The sequence below is a fragment of the Pelobates fuscus genome, chromosome 4, assembly GCF_036172605.1.
Source record: "Pelobates fuscus isolate aPelFus1 chromosome 4, aPelFus1.pri, whole genome shotgun sequence".
Classification (NCBI taxonomy): domain Eukaryota; kingdom Metazoa; phylum Chordata; class Amphibia; order Anura; family Pelobatidae; genus Pelobates; species Pelobates fuscus.
Window position 1 is genome coordinate 42,241,487 of NC_086320.1, and position 18,996 is coordinate 42,260,482.

The following is an 18,996-nucleotide window of genomic DNA, read 5'->3' on the forward strand; positions in this document are numbered from 1 at the left end:
TTATGGTGCCAGGAGGGCGGGCCCCCCTCCCAGAGTAAGTAGTCAAACCGTTTAAGAACAGTTTGACAACTTACCTGGGGTCTGCTGGGATATGAGGCTGTAGTAGGGTATAGGAGCAGTGGTGCAATGTGTAAGGGGTGCAGTGTGTGTGAAAGGTTCAGTGTGTGTGAGGGGGTGTAGTGTGTGAATGTGTAGGGTGTGTGGGGCAATGTGTGTACGAGGGGGCTGTGTATGTGTGTGGCAATGTTAGTATGGGGGGCTGTGTGTGTATGGGTGGGCAGTGTATGTGTGTGTGTGTGAGGCAATGTGTGTAAATGTGTATGGTGTGTGTGGGGGCAGTGTGTGTGTATGGGGGGCAGTGTGTGAATGTGTATGGTGTGTGGGGGCAGTGTGTTTATGGGGCTAAAGTTCACTCTCACCACTGCGACCACCAGGAATACCTGGTGGTCACAGTGTTGAGAGTGAACTCTAGCCCGTAGCTCCAGGGCTATAGTTTACTCTCGCAAGAGCCGTACCGTTGCCGTGGTAACCGTGGCAACGATCTGTGCTCGCAAGAAGGACCCAGAGGAGCTGCAGGCTGAGCTCCCGGGTCCTCTCTTCCTCCCTCCCCTGCCGGCTGCCCGCACGGTGCCTGCGGACAGGGGAGGGGGCAATTGCCCTCCTCTTACTCCCCCCTCCCCCTCTTCTTACCCCCCCTCCCCCTCTACTTACCCCCGTCTTACTCCAGCTCTCTTCTTACCCCCCTTCTTACTCCCCCCTCCCCCTCTCCTTACTCCCCCTTCTTACTCTCCCCCTCTTCTTACTCCCCCCTCCCCCTCTTCTTACTCCCACCTCTTCTTACTCCCCCCTCTTCTTACCCCCTCCCCGCTCTTCTTACCCCCCTCCCCCCTCTTCTTACTCCCCCTTCCTCTTTTTACTCCCCCCTCCCCTCTTCTTACCCCCTTTACTCCCCCCTCTCTTCTTACTCTCCCCTCTTCTTACCCCCCTACCCCCTCTTCTTACTCTCCCCTCCCCCTCTTCTTACTCCCCCCTTCCTCTTTTACTCCCCCTCTTCTTACCCCCTTCTTACTCCCCCCTCCCTTCTTACCCCCTCTCTCTTCTTACCCCCCTCCCTCTTCTTACCCCCCTCCCTCTTCTTACCCCCCTCCCTCTTCTTACCCCCCTCCCTCTTCTTACCCCCCTCCCTCTTCTTACCCCCCTCCATCCTCTTACCCCCCTCCCTCTCTCTTCTTACCCCCCTCCCTCTCTCTTCTTACCCCCCTCCCTCTCTCTTCTTACCCCCCTCCCTCTCTCTTTTTACCCCCCCTCCCTCTCTCTTTTAACCCCCCTCTCTCTTTTAACCTCCCCTCTCTCTTTTAACCTCCTCTCTCTCTTTTAACAACCCCCCTCTCTCTTTTAACCCCCTCTCTCTTTTAACCCCCTCCCTCTTTTAACCCCCCCTCCCTCTCTTTTAACCCCCCTCCCTCTCTCTTTTAACCCCCCTCCCTCTCTCTTTTAACCCATCTCTTTTAACAACCCCCTCTCTCTTTTACCCCCCCTCCCTTTTAACCCCCCCTCCCTCTCTCTTTTAACCCCCCTCCTCTCTCTTTTAACCCCCCCCTCCTCTCTCTTTTAACCCCCCCCCTCCTCTCTCTTTTAACCCCCCCATCTCTCTCTTTTAACCCCCCCTCCTCTCTCTTTTAACCCCCCCCCTCCCTCTCTCTTTTAACCCCCCCTCCCTCTCTATTTTAACCCCCCCCCTCTCTCTTTTAACCCCCCCTCCTCTCTCTTTTAACCCCCCCCCTCCTCTCTCTTTTAACTACCCCCCTCCTCTCTCTTTTAACCCCCCCCCTCTCTCTTTTAACCCCCCCTCCTCTCTCTTTTAACCCCCCCCTCCTCTCTCTCTTTTAACCCCCCCTCCTCTCTCTTTTAACCCCCCCTCCTCTCTCTTTTAACCCCCCCCTCTCTCTTTTAACCCCCCCTCTCTCTTTTAACCCCCCCCTCCTCTCTCTTTTAACCCCCCCTCTCTCTTTTAACCCCCCCTCTCTCTTTTTACCCCCCCCTCTCTTTTTACCCCCTCCCCGTAGCGTGGCCGAGCTGCTCTGCGTCCGCGGTGCCGGCCGGATTGATAGGAAGGTGCACACACACTGAATGAGGTGAGGGGAGGTGAGAAGCTGCAGCCGCCTGAGCGCTCTTAAGAGGGGCGGCCGGGCCCCCTGATGGCGGGCCCCCCTCCCGGCCGGGCCCTCGGACCATGTCCGAAGTGCCCGACCGGTCAGTCCGCCTCTGATGTCAGTTGGCGCGCCTGCCAGTTTTCTGGATGGGCATAACCACTAATGCCCTGTCCACTCCATTTTTACTCCATACTTCCCATTGTTGGGAGGTATGCTATATGTTCAATATAAATATGATATAAGATACAGATCTATAAGCTTTAGTTTCTGGAGTTAGCAACGTATGGCACGCATGCGGTTTATGGCACACAAAGTGCTTTGCATAGCACGAGAGGCAGCCTGACCCAACCAGTCTAGGGACAACTGAGGATTTCCCCCAGAGCTGGCTTAACAGAGTTCCCAGTAGGACTTCTTCAGGTATCTACTTGTGTCAATTGCAGCAGGTGGTGAGGGACAGCCTTCAATAAACTTGTAGCAACGCTTGAAGGAGATGATCTCAGATCACTTCCTTCCAGCACTCATGAAGGAGAAGCCATACAGAAGTGAAGCCCAACAAAGCACCGTCCCTTTCCCTGTACCTGCCAGCTCCGTCTCCATTGGACCCCTAGGAGCTTTGCTAAAAATTACAGCATTACCAATATGTGGGTGTAGTAATGTGTGTTACAGTGTGTCTTGCAGTTTAATTGTGTGTGTGTGTGTGTGTGTGTGTGCGTGTATGTAGCATTGTGTTTATTTAACATTGTGTGTGTGTATTTAATATTGTATGTGAGTCACTGCATGGCCTGACAGTGTGCAATGAACAGGTACCACAATACCACAATCAGCTCACGCACATACACATTATAGCACCATGAACATACACACAAATACAACCATAAAAAGTTTCTCTTTTAAAAACAATAAAATAAAAATAGGTCCAGTGACCAAAGGGCTTCAAAAGGGCTTCTTGATTTGGCACAGTGCTGCTAAATGGTGGACTATACTTGCTCTAGAACAGTGTTTCCCAACCCAGACCTCAAGGCACACCTACCAGTCCAGGATTTAAGGATTACCCAGTTTTGTCTAAGGTGTTTTTTCTTTTTTTCTAAAAACACCTTAGACAAAACTGGGTAATCCTTAAATCCTGGACTGGTAGGTGTGCCTTGAGGACTGGGTTGGGAAACACTGCTCTAGAAGATGTTTGACTTTGTGAGCTTTAACCCCTTAAGGACCAAACTTCTGGAATAAAAGGGAATCATGACGTGTCACACACGTCATGTGTCCTTAAGGGGTTAAAGGCCATAGCCATTTACTTTTAGAGAGACTTACAGCAATTTACTACTAGAGAGATTAACTAAAGTGTTAATTGCAGGAAATTCAAAGTGAATTTTAAATTTTAAGCAACAATAGCAAAACTGTGATCATTATATTCATATTGATTTCATCATATTTACGCACTGATTCATTTTTATTATTCTAGTATAAGCATCTATATCGGCCTACAGGCAACATTGGCCTTTCAATCACTCTCGACTACCTTATATTACCTCATACTACCGCTTAGGACAGGGCAACTGGCTTCAGTTCAGCAGTGTCAACTCAAAGTCTTTAAAGGGACACTATAGTCACCAGTGCAACTACATGTATTCCTGACCATATAGTGTTAACACGACCATCTAGCCCCCCTGGGCCCCTTATGCCTCCATAAATATAGTAAAAATCTTACTGTATTCAAGCCAGAAGCTGTAAATCTGAATGCTGTTAGACTCAGGAAAAACAAGCAGTCTGCTGACATGTGATAGCCTGAACCAATCACAGTACTTCCACATAGGATTGGCTGAGACTGACAAGGAGGCAGATCAGAGGCAGAGCCAGCATGATTGAAACACAGCCCTGGCCAATCAGCATCTCCTCATAGAGATTAATTGAATCAATGAATCTCTATGAGGAAAGTTCAGTGTCTGCATGCAGTGGGAGGAGATACTGAATCACAGGATGCTCGTGCAGAGCAGATCTGAGTGGATGGAGGCATATCATGCCTCCATCAACTCAGAAGTCCCTCTGGTTCACTCTGAGTGACTGCAACTGGAGGTGTTCCTAGCTTTCAATGTAAACACTGTATTTTCTCAGAAAATACAGTGTTTACATGAGAAAGGCTGCAGGGAGCTATAGTTCTCACTAGTGATGTCGCGAACATAACATTTTCGGTTCGCGAACGGCGAACGCGAATTTCCACAAATGTTCGCGAACGGGCGAACCGGGGCGAACCGCCATAGAATTCAATAGGCAGGCGAATTTTAAAACCCACAGGGACTCTTTCTGGCCACAATAGTGATGGAAAAGTAGTTTCAAGGGGACTAACACCTGGACTGTGGCATGCCGGAGGGGGATCCATGGCAAAACTCCCATGGAAAATTACATAGTTGATGCAGAGTCTGGTTTTAATCCATAAAGGGCATAAATCACCTAACATTCCTAAATTGTTTGGAATAACGTGCATTAAAACATCAGGTATGATGTTGTATCGATCAGGTAGTGTAAGGGTTACGCCCGCTTCACAGTGACAGACCAAACTCCCCGTTTAACGCACCGCAAACAACCGCAAACAGTCCATTTGCAAAACCGCAAAATCCCCATTTGCACAAGGTTGGATACCAAGCTAGCCATGTCCCGTTCCTTGTCCTCACTGATGTCATTGAAGGTCTCTTCCTCCACCCAGCCACGTACAACACCAAGGGTCCCCGAAAGGTGACAACAAGCCCCCTGTATTTTTTTTTTTTTTAATGTACACTACTGTTACACCAGATATGAGTTGCACTGGTGTGACACTGTGCCCTGGCAGGCCCTAAAACACACACGTGTGAAGGAAACGGACTGCTATTATATTACAGTCAAAAAAGCTTTTGTTTTGTTTTTTTTAAATGCAAGCTATTGTGCCCCAAAAACATTCATGTGTGGGGGTGCTGGAATGACGTGGGCCAATGGGAGCCTGAATCAACTTTTGGCTCCCACTGCCCCTTTAAGAGCGAGCTCGTGACTCGAGCCGTGCTCCTAGTGCCAGGCGGGCCACATGACCGATCACTGCGGTCAGTGCACGCGGCTAAGTCAGAAGAGGAGTTCAAGCCGCATGTGGCTCGTGTGGAGGCAGGAGTGATCCAGCCACGCGTGGCTCAAGCTTAGGAGCCAGGTCGGTCCCAGGATAAGGTAAATACAGCCACAACCACTTATCCCAATCACACACCTTTCCTAACGTCCTATCCCATTAAAAGCATATTACCGCGTATTTAATAAAACAGATAGACCCCCTACTTCATCCAGGTTACCGATCGATGGTTCGATATTCTGAGCCCTCTCTGATTTACTGTACACGACTATTCGATATTCCCACAAATTTTATATAGCATTTTATGTTTGTTTGAGATCACCTTAAAAATATTGGATAGCGCTAAAAATCATGATCACTATATACTTTCTCTACAAACCTCTAAAATGAACCAAACTACTCATCCATCCGCTATACCACTTTATCCCACCTAGAACTAGTGCCCAGTTAAAATACTTGACTCTTACTTACCCACACTCAGTCATGCCACACACATTTCACCACTACTCTCACTGAATCCCTCTGACTACGGCTAAATTCATCTTCTACATCAGAACACTACTCCTAAGATTGAGTTGTATCCATGTCTCGGGTCTTTCATTTAGAATTTGGGCAATATTACAAGTAAATAAAATACAAGAATAAAATATATAGATTATAAAGAACTTCTCTAAGGTCACACTTTACACATTTCTACCAGCAGGGCTTTCTCAGAAATATGGATGTTCCTCAGAATGTCCAAGTTTATATAAGAAGTTTGTCTCCAAATAGTAGAATTAGGTGTGCTGATTTACTTCCTGGTTCTTTGGGTCACATGTGTCACTCGGAAGTGACTTGCATTGTGGGATCACCAATTATATATTTTTTTTTTTACATTTTGCATAGATTGGTGGTAACATGGTTGCATGAAAAGATTCACAATACCCCAAGTTTAATACCTTAGGTTGTCTTCTTTTAAAAAAATATATATACATGTAAAGAGTTATTCAGGGATTCCTGACAAATATCATGTAACTTGCCTTAATTCTGAAAAAAATTGGTTTGGAAATAGCAAAGTGCTACTTGTACTTATAGCCCTATAACTTTCCAAAAAAAAGCTAAAAACATGTTAACATTGGGCCACAAAACACCTATTTAGCATGGGTTTTTTTTGGAAGCTGTAGATGCATAACAGATTTTGGGGGTCAAAGTTCGAAAAAGTGTGTTTTTTACAGTTTTTTCATCATATTTAAAAAATATATTATAGTAAATTATATGATATGATGAAAATAATGGTATCTTTAGAAATACCTTTTAATGGTGAGAGCAACGGTATATAATATGTGTTGGTACAGTAAATGAGTAAGAGGAAAATTACAGCTAAACACAAACACCGCAGAAATTTAAAAAGAGCCCTGGTCCTTAACGGTAAGAAAATCGAAAAACGGTCTGGTCACTAAGTTGAGGAAGTTCACTGAAAAGGTTTTTTAAAGGTAGTTATTCCTTCTGGGTGGTTTGTTTGGTGAATTTGCTGCTGCTAATGTTGGTTGTAACCCTGATCTTTATCAATGGTGTCCTCAAATGTCCTGTTTTAACCTTCTCAAATATTATTGATCTCCTTACAATGGGTTGTGCCCATATGGGTTCAAACCCCACTCCTGGTACATGTTCCAATGGACAAAAGTCTGCGTGGGTTCAGACCCCATTCCTGGTACAAAATGCCACTGATGGCTTTAACACAAAACTTTGTAAAGTAATAAAATGTGAGCAGGATATTGCTTTGCTGCAGAGGGATTTGGATAGATTGGGGGACTGGGCACTAAAATGGCAGATGAAATTTAATGTAGAGAAATGCAAAGTTCTGCACTTCGGGGTTAAGAATGCACAAGCAACTTACACACTAAATGGTAGTGAATTAGGGATAACCACACACGAGAAGGATTTGGGAATTGTTATAGACAACAAATTAGGCAGCAATATGCAATGTCAATCTGCAGTTGCTAAAGCCAGTAAGGTTTTGTCATGTATAAATAGGGGCATAAATTCTCGGGATGAAAATCTAATTTTGCCTCTTTATAAATCGCTGGTAAGACCACACCTTGAATATGCTGTGCAATTGTGGGCGCCTGTTCTAGAGAAAGCTATCATGGCACTAGAAAAAGTCCAGAGACGAGCTACAAAATTGATAAAAGGAATGGAGCATTTTAGTTATGAAGAAAGGTTAAAAACATTAAATCTGTTTAGTTTGGAAAAACGGCGCCTGAGAGGGGATATGATAACTTAATACAAATATATTCGGGGCCAGTATAAACCTTTATCTGGAAATCTATTCATAAACAGGGCTATACATAGGACACGAGGTCACACATTTAGGTTGGAAGAAAGGAGATTTAATCTAAGGCAAAGAAAAGGTTTTTATACAGTAAGAGCAATACGGATATGGAATTCTCTGCCTGAAGAGGTAGTTTTGTCAGAGTCACTACAGATGTTTAAACTGCAATTGGATAAATACTTACAAAAACATAACATACAGGGATATCATTTCTAATTAGTGGGGTAATAGCTGCTTGATCCAAGGAGACATCTGACTGCTATTTTGGGGTCAAGAAGGAATTTTTTCCTAGTTTGTGGCAAAATTGGAAGCGCTTCAGACTAGGTTTTTTGCCTTCTTTTGGATCAACATCAACAACATATGTGAGGAAGGCTGAACTTGATGGACACAAGTCTCTTTTCAGCTATGTATCTATGTAACTATGTAACTATGTAACTGTCCAAAATATTATTAATAAAGGTAAGGGAATTACTATAATTTGATATTAAAGGTTTTTAATATCATCACATTTTTATAAGCGGATGAATACGTGACAGTAGCCTAGTCATCTTTCAACACTTTTGTGAGGCACTATCGCCTAGACATTGCAGGCTCCTGTGCCTCCTCATTTGGGAGAAATGTCCTACTTTCACAACTAATGTTTGATTAAATTTGGTATAGCATTGATATGGTATAATTCATTTTTTATCACCCATCCTTTACTTTTGCTTGGGATGTCCCACAGGTGATGCTGACATGGATTGGCCAAGAAAACAGAAAATGGTTACAATATTTAGCGTAATTTTCTTTTCCTGGCCAATATCCATGTCAGCATCAACGAATTCTCCCTTTTTTCTAGACTGACTTGGTTACGAGACTGCTTATCCTGGGGAGGTGGATTCCTTATATACCATTTGAAATTTAGATTCCTGTCCTATCAGCTGAGAGGGAGGAGCTAACTCACAAGTGATGCTGACATGGATATTGGCCAGGAAAAGAATATTATGGTAAGTAGTGTAACAATTTTCTGTTTTATTACACATTATTGGGTTATTGTTAAGATTGAGTATACCCGTGTGATTTTTTTCAGTTCACGCTTTATCACCTGTTGTTTTGCCACATTAATGTACTGAATATGTAAGAATTGAAAAATATATGACATTTTCATAGAAAATCAATTAATTGATTAATTGTAATTAACTGCTTATTACATTACAAATCGTCCTTTTCTAAAAAATCATCTCATCCTATATTTTACCTCATCATAAAAAAATCCAAATCATAAAAGGTCTAATATCCTAAACAGCTTTTAAATGTTTAATTTTTAAAATGTATCTCTATATAAAGATATAAATTAAAAATGTAATATAAACATTACAATATATACATATTATGAATAAAAACAGTTCCATAACCGAAAAAAAAGCTTATGTGTAAAGGTAGACCTAGTAAACTAAATGGTGGCAGACATTGTCATAAAAAGTATAAAAATAAATAAATGCAAAAATATCAGTGGGCAGTACATAACTAAAAATGTGAGCTTTTACTCTAAACTTTTAATAGAGGAAATGAAAGGTTGCAGAAAAAAAAGAAAACAATTATATAAAAAATTTACTAAAAATGTATTTAAATCAAAATCAAAATTAAGTCCCCCTGGTACAAGGATATTCAGTTTAAATTCCATTTCATCTCCTCGTGTCCTATGACTTTTAAAATAAATCTCCTCCTCTCCAGTTTTTCTTAATTTTTTGAATACCTATAAATATAAGTCCCCTTGGATCATCAGATCATCATTATGGCAAGTAAAAAAAATTATTATCTGACATGCTGTGATTTCAGAAGCCACTCTTAATATTTTATGTGTTCCCTAATCTTCTGATAGAGAGCAGGTCCCATGTGCTGCACATTGTACGGACATATCAATAAATAAATTACATTTTTAGATTGGCATGCGATAAAATCTTGAATATCATATGTGCGAGTTCCATTGTTAGAGTGAAAATGTTAAATATTTCTACTGCTATTCATGTCCAACAACAAGAAGTGGGGAAAAAAGGCACTTAGAAATATAGACATTATGTAGTGGTTATGGTGTGTAGTATTGTGGTATGGTGATGTGTGTAGAGTTCTTTTAAATGACCACTCAACACTATAAAGCACTTCAGCTTAATGAAGTGCATAATTGGTGAAGAGTTTCCCATAGTAATGACAGTTTATAAAAGTTTCCTATTAGAAATTGTCACTTTTATAAACAATTTATGAAACACCCCCCTGATTGTCAACCCCTGGCAATCGATCAAACAGCCAAGGGGGGCTCCCCTGAGCTAACAGAAGTGGCAGGCCCGCTCTACCTGAGCATGTCTGCCTCCTCGCTGCATACGTCAGACCTCCGACCAGCATCCAGACCTCAGATAAGTTTTCTGCTCATGCATGTGGCACACAGCAGACACATGCACACAAACAGGCATTCATGTACAATGGAGTGAGCCCTTCAGAGGCTTCTTAATGTTAAGCCTCTGATTGGCTATTACTCCGGGAAGAGATTAAGGTCTTACAAAGGCCGCAGTTCATAAGAATTGCAATTTTTGCACACTATTTTAAAAGAACCATTTAGGGTCAGGAAAACAAACGTATTCGTAACCCTATAGTGTTAAAATCACAATCTACAATTATACCCTTGCACCCCCTCCTCCTCACTGTGTAGCACTGTCCCAGGAAGCACTTCTAGTAGCCATCTGGGGAGTGGCTAGAGGAGGTATCCCTAGGCTGTAATGTAAACACTGCATTTTCTCTGAAAAGACAGTGTTTACTGCAAAAAGCCTGAAAGGAATGACTATACTCACCAGAACAAATACAATTAGCTGCAGTTGTTCTGGTGACTATTGTGAAACTTTAAGATATTCCTCAAATGAAAATCTACAAAATTTACTAAAAAGTGATTTGTATTGTTTTTCTAATATGGAAAATGGAGTGTTCCTTTAAATGTAAAAAAAATAAAAAAAGCTAGTTTAATTTCCATCAATTTAGAAAAGACAATCCTGTTCTCTGTAATTTCATTCATGCACCAAAGTTTAAATATATAAATACGCAATGTTAACGTCATTATTTAAATAACATTTGTTTTGCTATGATGTATTTTCAAGGTTAATAGGATAAGCTGTATATTTTTAAATAGTTGGATGACTTTGCCTTTTACCAGAAGAAAAATGTTTGTCTTTTGAATAGATTATCATATTGTTGTTTAGAATTGCTTTGTGAACAAGGCACGACTCCAAACGGCTTTTTATTGCATCATACATGCAAGATTCATGAAGCACATAGATATACACAGTTTAATCCTGTGGTCAATTTGGCTTGGTGGAATGTAGCCAGATTTTGGAATGAATGGAAAAATATCATTACCAAGGAGTCAAAGATCATTGTTGTCAAGGCACATTAATACAAAGAATATATCTGCTATACATTAGTAATCAACAGAAAAAAAAAATCATCATGGGCTATCTCATAAAAAAATAAATACATTTTACCAAAAAAGTTTGGGATCTTTTGGCATATGGGTCCCAAAAATTGTACCTACCCCTTTCCCCACTATGTGAGCAGTGCAGTAGACACTAAAAAGATAAAAGTGGTGAGGAGGCCTCACTGCCCCTTCCTAAAATTACCGGTTCAATGAGTATCCATTGGCTCTGTTCCTGTTATCTTTAGTGCCGGATGATTCTGCAGTAAATAGAATTTTTTTTTTTTTATTGCCTTGTACGTACATAATGTTTCTTCAATGGGCGGCTATGAGCATCACCAGCTGCCTGGCAAAACCTTTCTCATAGTGCACCACAAGTAGAAAAAAACAGAAGTTTAAATGGAAAATGGTTTAAAGGGACAAAGCTGTATTCCTGGCACTATAGCTCCCTCTGTCTCCCCTCTCCCTCGTGCCCCTCCTCCCCAGTAAATAAAGGGTTAAAAACCTATTCTCTCCTTACCTTAACGGTAACTGGGGCCCAGTGCAGATCAATATGTAGCAATGTTCAGTGTTATTTTATCTTTATACATTCTGGACAGTTACCTACCAAGGGATACCGGCATTCAAAGGGTTAAACCCATCAGAGCAACAGGCAGCTGTGCGCCTAGTTCTGTTTGATTGTTCTTCTGTGTTAGGAACAGTGCTAATTATAGGAGCTCTGTAAGCTAAAATCCTAGATCAATGTAAGTTGAAATTTCTTTCCATGTGTTCACCAAATGCAAATTAACATCAAGAGGAATCCCTGAAGAAATGCTTTGTATTATGTCTGTTGTGAACATTCGACAGACAAATATAGTCATTAAGAGTAAAAAATATAGTCATTAAAACAGGCAAAATGCTGTGTATTTTTTCTAACGTAGAACCTTGCAAACGTAGGGTGCTCTAATTTAAATCATAAGAAATTATACCACAATCAAAGTTGCTTTGTTCGCAAATCTTATACTCTCTCGCATGTGAATGCAAATACCATTTTCATATAATTTATATTTTTTCATGTGACATATTACATGTTTTTTGCAAAATGTAGCATTTTTGTATACTTTATAACTGTCCTGAAGTCAGCAACACAGTCACAATTATGGGAACCACACCCACCGTTCTTTGTGTTGTCTCTAGTGTTCCGTCTAGTGTCCTTCGGGGCTGTCTCCATGTGCTGTGGAATGGCATATAATTTTTATGCCTGTGCGAATTATGTTACTGGAAGAAAATGTTGTTATAGGCTGAAGAAGAGGAATAATTATTGAGACAAAGAAATTGGGAATATCTACTAGGGCTGAGTAATCTTAAAACTAAAGTGGGTGCCAATGGAATGTGTTATCTAAACTGTGGAGCAGAAAGTGGACACAAAATGAGCATTGATAAGAGAGCAATCAACTGAGTCTTCAGTAATCAGGAATATGAACTGAGGAGCAATTTTAAGTGTAATTTTGGATCTTGTATTCTGGACTTCTGCTTGTCTACATGACTCTCATTATAGAGTCGCCCCTTCTAGAGCTCTCCAGAATTTGTGAATTTTAACTAAGATGTTTATATCTGGTACACTGTTTCTGTACTTTTGATTTCAGCTCTCAGGACTGTTAGAAGAAAAGCATTAAATGTCTGAGCCCAGTGCTCATGCATGCATGGCTTTCTCCTTTTGAATAACAAGCACCAAAACAACTTTAGCTTAATGAAACAGTATAGATCATGCACCCGACGTCTCACTGCTCAATTCTCTGGCATTTAGGAGTTAAATCACGTTGTTTATACAGCCTTAGTCACATCTCCCTGCATGTGACTTGCACAGCCTTCCTAAACACTTCTTGTAAATATAGATCTAAAGTTTAAACTTTTAATGTATGCCTTATATCCCTGCAGGAGCCTTCTGTGTGTAATTAAAGTTCAAGTTATAGACAGGGGATAAAAACTTCTAAAGCAAGTTAATATCTAATGGAAAATAAAAACAGTTTAACCTGAAGTTGTTTAGATGCCTATAGTGTCCCTTTAATTATTCTTGCATTTCTAAGAGTCACTTGGATTCTATTTATGTATCTAATCTACGGATATCAGTTGCTGGATTAAAAGTCTATTTAGGTTTGAAGAGATTCCTTATCAGAGTATTAAAACACAAGATATCCTTCATCAGATCTTGCAGGGAAGGATATTTCCCTTCAAGCAATATGCACAGTCTTGTGATATGTATAGGAATATAAACATTATCTTGATTTACTTGTTTGGGCGTCCCTTTGCAATGGAATCATGAACATCATGCTTCTCATGCTAATTATTTTTATTGAGTTATATACAAAGTATGGAACAACAAAAAAGTAAATAGGTGGAAAAGTAAACAAGTAAAATTTCCGAATTCCAAGAGGTGACGAAGAGTTATTTATAGAACATATAAAATAAAGTGGGAAGTGCAAGCAGAAAAAATATAATAAGCTACTTATATCTGGATTTTCCAGTTGAATGCAGTAAATACACATCTATATAGGAGACATGAAAATGGATAGTATAATACTGTATGTGATAAATCATAAATAGGAAGATCCTCTCAAAATTACTCACATTTACTAGAGCAACTTATAGCAGGCTCTTGCTTCAAAAGCGCATAAGTGAAATCAGTCCCCCCGCGACAGGCTGCCAAATGGACCCAGGTAAGGAATCTCCAGGATACGGCAAATTGGCGTTTCGACACAATAGTCTTTTTCAAGTGCATAACAAATAAAATACAAGCATAAATTTATATGATAAAGACAGAAGTGACGATTGGCGCCAATCTTCCGCAATCTCGCACACGCGCAGAGCCGCCATCAGGGGGTGACAACCATGACTGTTGTCATGGGCCCTGCGGTCCTGGGGGGCTTTCATTGTTATTTTTTATTTTGCACCCCATACATTCACCACAGAAAAATAAACCTTTTTGTGGGTTTGTAGCTTTAGTTTAAAAGTTATTTTTGTCTTTCTCTATAAAACTCGTGTTGAGAATCTGTTTAACCCCTTATGGACCAAACTTCTGGAATAAAAGGGAATCATGACATGTCACACATGTCATGTGTCCTTAAGGGTTTAAAATTGTGGGCACCCCTGAATAGAACTTTGGGTTTTGTGCCTACATAATTCTTTAAATCGTTATCCTTCTGTAAAATATGCCAATGCCTTTCGAAGACCTTTCTTAAATCACCTGCATTTGTATTAGAATCCAGAATTATAGGGACTTGTTCATTTTGTGTCAACTCTTGTTTAGTTTTATGATCGAGGAGTGTTGATCTATCGCAGTCTAGAGTAATCTTGGTTATGTCATCTTTTAAAGCTTCTCTCGTATATCCCCTTTTTTAAAAATGTTTTCCTAAAACTCCTGCTTGTTCATCAGTATCTTTTATCTCTGTACAATTTCTCCAGAGTCTTAAAAATCGGCCCTTGGGAATATTGGCCAACCAAGGTTTCAAATGACAACTGCTTCTGTGAATATAACTATTCACGTCTACCTGCTTAAAAAAATGTTTCAGTTTCGATCTGCCCCTCTGATATAAAAATACTCAAATCTAAGAAGTTAATATTATTATTGTTAAAAACATGGGCAAGTTTGATATTGCAGTCATTGAAATGTAAAAAAAATCTATAGAATTGCTTTGCAGAGGCACAGTCATGCCTCGGTCAAGGAGATCTTTTGATCTCCCTCCCCGGGTCTATGCAGAATGACACACATAGAGGAGCTGTGGTGTTGAGACGCATGGAGGGGCTAAGGGGAGTATGAGATGCATGGAGGGATTGGAGGGGGAGACATATGGGGGGGAGGACCAGGGCAATTTTTCGCACCGGGTGATTTTTCGCCCAGTGATTTCTAGTTACGCCTCTGTCCTGGATCATCACACTATAGTATAGAACAATCAGTAATGTTTCTCTTTGCATGTTTGTGAGGTCAGTGGCATTTTGTAACATTGGAACATTAACATTAATTTATGAACGCATATTTCAGAAGGGTACTTCCTGCATAGAACTCGGAGCTGTTACATGTGTAATATAATGAATTCAGACAGGTATGGTTGGGGGTTGGCATGGGGGAGACCCTTCAATCTCAGATCAGACCTCAACAACATATTATTTGACATACCCTAATTCAACAGTTTTCTTCTTTTCATTTTCCGTCCTGCTCTCATTTTTATAACTTTAATTTGGTAATTATGAAAAGATAATTCTAAATTGGTATTTCACCCTATTTGACTTACCATATTCATTTGCCCTTAAAGTTTATGTCCTTTAAGTAATATGCAATTTTCTAAAGAATCTGCAAATTCATTACATTTTCCAGAATTATTATCGTGTAATCAGCAACTTTTACAAGAAAAATAATATTTTTTAATCCGTCTAGTGTAAATGTGAATATTAAGCCAAGATCATTTTGTGTGTTTACTGATGGATTATTTTACCTAACATCCTTTTCACACATTACATTTTAATAAAGGTCGATGCCAGTAAAAAATTATCTGACTTCATTTTTTTAAAAATTCATTAAAAAAAAAAAAAAAATGTTTTTAGAGAAATCATAAAAGTTCATAAATATTAATTATTCAAAAAACAAACTTTATTTTTTTTATATACAATACACCATAACGAACCAGCGAAGCTTGCTTTCTGGAAATTGCACTTTTAAACAATGCATTTTAATAAATCTGTGATATAGACTGTGGATTTTTAAACATTAACTTGATTGAAATGTCTACAAAATCTATTCAGTCCCATAAAACTATGATTCAATATGTATCTAGTTGGAACATGGAAGTGAAATTACTTTCTGTTGATTATGTTTTCTATCATGGCACAAATTTTCTGATTCCCCTTAGCTCGGTGATGAATAGACATCCTTGCATTCTGTACAAAAAAAGACACATTGTGAAAGCCAAGTTTGTTTTAAAATATATAACACCGCGGCATGGGTAGATATCGTTGGCAGCTATATAGTTAATGATCTCGGCTAGAATACAAAAAAAAAATAGTAAAGATGTAAGTAAAACTTGCTTTTATGTTCTGAAACCACTTTGGCAAGATACGGTTTGATTCTATAGATAATGCTTTTGAAACAGAGAGAGATTTTATAGAAACAAAACGCAATAAACGCAAAAAAAGAATCAAGCTTGCCACGCTTTTATAGTCTTTTTTTATGCAAAAATAGCCCAGAAGTAAAGTGCGGCCATTCTCCGAGCATAATGTTTTAAAGAACCTGCACATAAAATGGATAAAGCTAAGCTTTTTTTTCTACTTCTGTATATGAAACTAAATCATGTCTAGTGTCTTACAGTGAACAGTATATGAAAGGGCTAAATTTAAGGGCTTTTGTATTTTGTCTTTTTTATTCTTTCAGTTTCTATCAATTGTTATTGCATGTGTCACATAGACAAATGTTGTCAGACAGTAATAATAACACAGAGCAACATGCAAACGTGATCAGGATTCAAACATTCCAAAAACAATATTTTATGAAAACACTAAGAGCAGACAATAGCTGAAGTAGCTACTAGCTTGCCATATGGCGGGTCCCTGATTTTTAGGTTTTACCTCATTTGTACCATTGCAGATAGAATCTTGGACAGTCACATATCGGAATAATTTCATCTATACAGGCAGCCCTAAACCAAAATGAAAGCAGGTTATTTTCTGCACAATGGACACTGCAATTCCAGACAATCATTTCAATTTTTAATGGGCCTCATCTGTTTGGTATATATGATACCCCACTAGGTACAATGAGCAAGGGGCCCTGGTCTGGATTATCCATTTGACTTAGAGAGACTCAAGTCATGTGTAAATAAGCCAAAAAATAAGTTTACGAGAAAACTGAGAAAGGTCAGCAGCCCAAGCAGCTTACCGTTTGTTAGGTTCAATTATTCACGGGTTGAAGACATTATTGATGCAGTAGATCTGTATGGCAGAATCTTATCTGGGATTTCTTTTCTCATAGATAGCGTTGGGAGATCACCACTATCACCACATTACTACCACTATCAGCAGAAAATGTCTATGGTTAGCTGACAGTCATAAGCCAAAGTTCAACTGCATGGGGTCATGACTATGGGACATCTGGGGATATAAATAAAAAATAAGGCAACCCAGGCAATGGATACGTTAAAGAGTCAAATACATTGCAACGGAAAGGGAAATGAAGTATGCTTCAGGCAGATAATGTTGAATCTTTTCCCACATATTTATTACAATATGAGACATCCAATTATTGTATTTATGTTATATAATCCTGATCTGAGGGTTTTCTGCTTCATTCCAATCCAGTCGATTCACAACCATTAATCCACGGCCACATTTTGTTAGGCAGACACGTTTTTAACCCCTTCAGGACCGGCCTGTTTTTGCGATGTTTGTACGTTAAGGACCAGAGCAGTTTTAACACTTTTGTGGTGTTTGTGTTTAGCTGTAATTTTCCGCTCTCTCATTTACGGTTCCCATACAAGTTATATATTGTTTTTTTCACGACAAGAAGGGCTTTCTTTACATACCAGTATTTATATTATGTCATATATTGTATTTAAAAAAAATAATGAAATATGGTGAAAAATAAAAAAAAAAACATGTTTTTGGACTTTTACTTGAAAAATCTTTTACTTATCTACAAAAGCTAATGAAAAAAACTGCTAAATAGATTCAAAATTTTGTCCCGAGTTTAAAAACACCCAGTGTTTACATGCTTTATTGCTTTTTTTTGCAAGTTATAGGCCTATAAATACAAGTAGGAAATTGCTGTTTCAATATATATATATTTTAAATGTATCAATAGTGACATTGTTACACCGTTATCTGTCATAAATCCCCGAAACACACCTAACATGTACATATTTTTTTAAAGTAGACAACCCAGGGTATTTAAAATGGGGTATGTCCAGTCTTTTTTAGTAGCCACCTAGTCACAAACACTGGCCAAAGTTAGCATTTATATTTGTTTGTGTGTTAAAAATGCAAAAACCGCTAACTTTGGCCGGTGTTTGTGACTAAGTGGCTACTAAAAAAGACTGAACATACCCCATTTGCAATACCTTGGGTTGTCTTCTTTTGTAAATGGTATGCCATCATGGGGCTAATTCTCATTCCTTGGCTACCATACGCTGTCAAAGGCAACCTAACCAATCTGACAAATTTCAATAAAAAAAAAAAAAGTAAAATCAAGCCTTATATTTGACCCTGTAACTTTCACAAACACTATAAAACCTCTACATGTGGGGTACTGTTATACTCAGGAGACTTCGCTGAACACAAATATTAGTGTATCAGAACAGTAAAATATATCACAGCAATAATATCCTCAGTGAAAGAGCTGTTTGTGTGTGAAAAATGCAAAAAACTTCACTTTCACTGACAATATCATCGCTGTGATATGTTTTACTGTTTTGAAACACTAATATTTGTGTTCAGCGAAGTCTCCCGAGTAAAACAGTACCCCCATGTACAGGATTTAGGGTGTCATAGAAAGTTACAGGGTTAAGCACAGTGCTAGCAAATTAAATTATCTGGACTTTTGGCCTGGGTTGGCAGGCAGGTCCCTCAAATTGCAATCATTAAAATTACTTAATTAGGTAAAAATATTACATAAATATGCACGTAGAATTTTAATATATATACATATTTATATATTTGACGTCTACGTGTATATTTATGAAATTATTAATGTAATTTTGTATGTGGACATATGTATATTTTGTATTATTTTTATTTATTTATTTATACATAGATATATATATCATTACATTCTAAGTGTATTTTGATATAAATATATATATATCAATATCAAAATACTGTTAGAATAAAATTGAATATATATATATAATTTTTTTTTAATTATTAAAAATTATTTTTATTTTTTGTTATTTATTTTTATTAACATATTATTTGTATTTTATAATAATATATATATACCATATATATAGTTATTATATATATTGTATATATTCGTGTGTAATTTAAATATAAG